The sequence below is a fragment of the Pinus tabuliformis genome, chromosome 3_1, assembly GCF_031772625.1.
Source record: "Pinus tabuliformis cultivar Carrire ecotype Pingquan chromosome 3_1, CPIR1, whole genome shotgun sequence".
In the NCBI taxonomy this organism is placed as follows: domain Eukaryota; kingdom Viridiplantae; phylum Streptophyta; class Pinopsida; order Pinales; family Pinaceae; genus Pinus; species Pinus tabuliformis.
The window spans coordinates 295727676-295733739 of record NC_142301.1 but is presented as its reverse complement, the minus strand read 5'-3'; the positions used below and the strand labels follow the sequence as shown (position 1 = coordinate 295733739).

Genomic DNA, 6064 nt, shown 5'->3' with positions numbered 1-6064 from the left:
ACAACACTTTTTTGAAGGAGAGGGGCATGTTGGGTCCCTATAATACTAGTGATTACCCCATTACTATTGTAGTTATACCCCTTATTTATATTGTTTTGCCCCTATTATCCCCATGTTGTTATTTCTGTGCCCCATAGAATCCCTCTATTTTTATTTTTGTGGCTTTATATTATTATTGTTAGGTCGGCTGGATTATATTGTGACTCCTTAGACTCCTATATATAGAAAGGAGGTTTTGTCATTTGAATCATCCAAGAATTGTTCATTTATGTAATGCAAAGGAGGTTGCCCCCTCGAAGAGGCTAAATTCTAAGGCGTTGATCTATCTTTTCTATCTTTTCTTGAGCTGGTTTCATAACAACAAGAATAACAATCTGCTAAAAACTATTCTAGTCTTTTTCTTTTGTAAGAAATAATTCACATTTCGTAGCACAACAGACCCATATGAAGATTACCTATCCATACTCCACGAGAGAAGAATTACTCCAATATTTATTCAAATTGCACATAGCATGATCAATACTCACTTTTCTTTATCTCTTATCTAGACTATTACACTTCATCACAACCCTCCTCCAAGTCAAAAATATTCTTGGCTTCGAGTGGTAGAGATTTCACAACATTCAATGATAGCATATTTACAACCAATTCACCACTAAACAAGTTGGGAAAATTGAACAAAAGAGGTTAGGAAATAAGTACCACAAGTTTCAATAAAGGCATATATGTATGTTCTTTGACTAATTCAAATGAATGTAACAACTATAAAATTTGTCAAACATGTGGTAATGTATATTCCCAATTACCAGCTAGAACTCCCATTGTGTGAAGTATAAGACACTAAATATCATGAATAACAGATTAAAATGGGCACCAAGAAAACAAACTTTGAAAAAGAGAAGCCTGACATAATGCACAAATTTCAATGTACATAGTCTAGTTTCTAAGTGCCTTTTAGTTCAACCTTGAAATTTCCAAACTCCATCTCAAGTGTGAAAGGTATTTCATTTACTTAATGCATCCTTATAGTTCTATAGAAAAGGATAAGGTAGATGTTAAAGAGCATACCCTTCTACGAGGATTCTCCTTTTTGGAGTTTTTTTTGACAATCCTTTGAATATGGAGATCTCTTTCCCGCGCTTGCTTTGCTACCACTTCCTCATATATCTTTTGGATGGGTGTCCACTCTAGATAATACCACCATTTATTTTCACTTGGTTTTTCATTCTCACTCAATGCATCTAGGGCTGTAGATTCTAAATAACATTGTGATCGATATTCCTGAAATTTATTTGCACCAAATTGCAGCCCTATTCCAACTAATGCAAACATGAACACATATTGACAAACTCTAGGCCTTGCACCTTGAATGTGACCAAAACCACCACTGAAAATGCCACTTAGCATAGATTTTATGGGATCCCTAGGTTCTCGAGTGCATAGTTCGGTTACATGTTCTTGTGCTCAGATAAACATGACGTAACAATAGCTAAATCAATAGTATATGCACTTGACAGTTTAGCCATGCCATGGCCTCTAAAATATCCACCTAAAAGACCCACTCCTCCTCTAAGAGCACTCGCAGTCATAATTCGGAACTCTTCACCTTCTCGCTCTAGTTTTGGATTTCCTCCACCATTGTCCTCTGTCATTTCTATTTGTCTGCCAAATTTCCAGAACATCAAGCATATAGCTTTTTCTGTTTCATGGTATCGTATTTTTTATTTGCCCACAAATTGCTACAGATCACACACTCTTTCTCTTTCATACACTGCCTAATTTATTATGTATAATTAATAGCTTTTAATTTCTTGTGAAATTTTTTATTTTAAGTTGAAGAGCTTATGGTTGGGGATTCTAATTCTAACCAACAGTTAGGTGTCAAGACCATCTCTCCAAGTGTCTTAGTTCCTTAGTTTGGTTTAAGGAGTTTCACTAGAGTCATTTATTACTGATGTTTCCAATGTAATATTATTTAAGTGATTTATAATATTGAGAAGATAATTCCTATGCTCCATCTTCTTGTTCGCTTCAATTTTTGTCATAGTATCAGGGCCTACACTGGGTAAAACTATTTGAAACAGCAACAAATATCATTATAGTTTTCATAAGACTCCTTGAGAGAACAACGTAAACGAAAGTGAAAGCAGTAGACCGAAGAAACTAGATTGCATAACACTCCTTGAGAGAAGCAGAAGTTTGAAGATATTGAAAAATCTTGTGAAGAAGCTACGCGAGTGAATGTTGGAATGTAACTTCAACTGCAGTAAAATAGTTGAATAGTAACAACGTCTACAAAACAGTCAGTTTTCCACCTGTGATGCGATCTTATCGCAAATCGCATCCTTACCCACGCTGCCTCGTGTTGCAACTCTAATTTGGGTCGATTGTGATCTTGTGATGCGATCCATCGCAGATCGCAGATTGCAAACCTTAAGCCATTGCGCGTTAAGCCATCTGAAATGTTGCGATGTGACCTATGCCATCGCAGATCGCGCCTTCTGCCCTATTGATCTCAGTCGTCCATACATTCTAATCCAATAGCCATTATTTGTTCTGGCTTATTCACGCCACCGCCATTGTTGTCTGTTCGCCATTTACCCATTTGTGTTCCCAAAGGAAGAGGAATATCAGATCCAACTCTTGCACATTGAATGCTCATCTACAACATTTAATAAACAGCATGGCCGAGAACAAGAAGGACGCGCCAGGTGCAGGTGAATTAAAAAGATTATGGGTTTCTTACAGCAGAGCATTTATTAGTTATAAGCTTCCACACAACCGACTCAAGAGGCACAAGAAAAATGTATGTAAGATCTTTTTGTGTTGTTCATTATAAATAAAAATGCAAGGGCAGACACAACTGTGTAGAATTAAGTAAGAGTGAGTTTTGTGATTTCTGAAATGCACAGCAGTGCTGAGATAGTGAAATTAGTTTCTGGAACTGAAGTGTTCCTGATGTAATCCCTTTGAGTAGAGGAAGACTATTTTGTAACAGTTTTTTTTGTTATGATTAAGATCCTGTATTAAAACAGAGCGTTGTTCTCTGTGCAATTTCTTTTGTGTTTGAAATAAACATAAATTTCCATCATGGTATCAGAGCTAGTCTAGGTACTCAGTGAGTCAAAAACAGAGTTTGTTTTTTCACTATAGGAGCTGTAAGAAGCTTATTGAGCAGATTTTCTCCGGCAGAGAAAGTTTTTTTTTTTTGCTTATTTTTAATTATACAGTCAGTATCTCTTCTTTACTTTTACAGGTTAAGATGGAAGATGTTGGAACTGGTTTAACAAATTCCCAACTGCCACAGTTTAATGTGAAAAATCATAGTTATTGGTCCATAAAAATGAAAGCGTTGTTTGCTTCTCAAGGAATATGGGAGCTGGTTGAAACTGGCTATGTTGATCCTGGAGATGCAACAACATTGGCTGCTTTGACAGTATCAGAAAGAGACCAGTTGAAGAGCGACAGGAAGAAGGATGCCAAAGCCCTTTTTTTCTCTTCCAATCAATACATGAAAGTGTTTTCCACGGATTGCAGCAGCAACAAAATCCAAGGAGGCATGGGATATTCTCAAAACTGCGTATCAAGGCATGGAGAAGGTGAAGACTGCAAAGTTGCAGATGTTGAGGAGAGACTTTGAAACACTCAGCATGAATGAATCTGATACAATAGATTCATTCTTCACTCAGGTTATTGGGTTGATAACCCAGATAAGATCTCATGGTGAGATTCTTGAAGAAAGAAGGATTGTAGAGGAGATCTTGAGAAGTTTACCCTCAAGGTTTGAAGTTATTGTGGTAGCAATAGAAGAAACAAAGGATCTCTCATAGTTCACAGTAGATGAACTGAGTGCTTCTCTTATGTCTCATGAACACAGACTGAGTAGAGGAACATATTCCTCTTTTGAGCAAGCATTCAAGACTCAGATGTCTTTTGGCCAAGGCAGAGCAAATAACAGAGGTCATGGAAGAAGCCAAAACAAAGGCAAAAATAATCCTACAAGCACAAGAAGAAGGAGCTGCAATCAGAACCAAGATGAAGGTTCAAGAAAATAGCAAGCTCATGGACAAAGGTATGACAAATCCCAAGTCCAATGTCATTATTGTAAGAAATATGGGCACTACGCCAATGAATGTAAAAAAAAAACAAAATGACATGAATAGTAGGCAGAATGATAATTTTGCAAATGAAGAAGATAAGAATGCAAAGATTGTGCTGTTAACATGTAACATTGCAAAAGACAAACAAGAAGATTTTTGGTTCTTAGACTCAGGTTGTAGTAATCACATGACTGGAAATATTGCAATGTTTGCCAATCTGGATGAAATGTGAAATCTGAGGTAACAACAGGAACTGATAGTAAGATATCTATCAAGGGTAAGGGCAGAGTCAGTGTCCGAGCAAGAAATGGAGAACAGATGATTGTGCCAGAGGTATACTATCTACTTAGTCTGAAATCTAATCTTTTGAGCATTGGACAGCTCATTAACAAAGGTTACAATGTGTTATTCAAAGATGATATGTGTAAAATCAGAGACATACCTCCAAGTAAGAAGATCATTGCACAGGTGCAGATGACCAACAATAGAATGTTTCCTCTCAAACTCAGGGCAGATTTGAAGGAAGGAAGAACTATTGCAGCTGTAACATAAGAAGTCTTTCAAGAACAAGTGAAAGATGAGAGTTGGTTGTGGCACTTGAGATTTGCACATCACAATTTCGGAGGCTTGAATCTGTTGCACAGAAAGGGAATGGTAAAGGGATTGCCGTTGATCGAGAAACTGGATAGCCTTTGTGAAGTCTGCATCTTGGGCAAGCAACACAAAGAAGGCTTTCCAACAGGAAAGAGTATAAGGGAAAAAGCACCCTTGGAAATTGTTCACTCTGATGTGTGTGGACCGATGCAAATACAATCATTTGCCGAAAATAAATATGTTTTAACTTTCATTGATGATTACACCAGAAAGATATGGGTGTATATGCTGAAACTGAAGAGTGAAGTGTTTGAGAAATTCTGTCACTTCAAAACTCTTGTTTAGAAGCATTGTGGGCATTATATCAAAGTGATCAGAACAGATAGAGGAGGAGAGTACATCTCCAAAGACTTTCTGCGTTTTTGCAGAGAGAATGGCATACAAAAGCAATTCACCGCGAGGTATACACCTCAGCAAAATGGTGTTGCAGAAAGGAAGAATAGGACCATTCTTGACATGGTCAGAAGTATGCTAAAGGATAAACACTTGCCGCATGAGTATTGGACAGAAGCTATCATTTGCGTAGTTTACATCTTGAATAGATGCCCAACTAAAGCTGTCATGAACAAAATACCAAAAGAAGCATGGAGTAGTCAAAAGCAAACTGTCACTCACATGAGAGTATTCGGTTGTGTAGCATATGCACATGTACCGAGTCAGCTAAGGAAGAAGCTTGACAGTAAGGGGGAGAAGTGTGTCTTTATTGGCTATTGTGATGAGTCAAAAGCATACAAACTCTATAATCCATCCACCAAGAAATTGATAGTAAGCAGAGATGCGCAGTTCATTGAAGATGAAGCTTGGGATGGAAGCTTAGAGAAGACAGTGAATGTGAAGACAATTGTGTCTCACGAAGAAGAAGAGGAAGGGACAGCAACAAATAATCCTTCCTTGGTGGCTCCTCCTCCACCACAGCAAGTACAACAAACCACACCACAAGATGGAATTCGAACAGCCTTGAGAAGTCAAGGAAGTGCTTCTCCAAGCACACCATAGGGATCAAAATACCCTCAAGTTTGGATGGAACTCCAAGCACACCAAGAAGACCAAGATTCAGAAATCTGAATGAGATTTATGAACAAGGAGAGGTAAGTAACAATACCAGTTTGAATTCATTATTCACTTTGTATTGTCATGTTGATGACCCAGTTCATTTTGAAGATGCTTCAAATGAAGATAGATGGATTGAAGCAATGAATGAAGAAATTGGTGCAATTGAGAAGAGTAAAACATGGGAGTTAGTGGACCTCCCTGAAGGCAAAGATGCCATTGGAGTTAAGTGGGTCTATAAGACCAAAAGCAATGTTGAA

The 6064-nt window shown here is 37.7% G+C and overlaps 1 pseudogene; it reads right to left on the bottom strand.

The window, feature by feature from the left end:
• Positions 1 to 1023: 1023 nt before the first annotated feature.
• LOC149186947 (uncharacterized) lies at positions 1024 to 1652 on the bottom strand (annotated as a pseudogene).
• Between the last annotated feature and the right edge of the window lie 4412 nt (positions 1653 to 6064).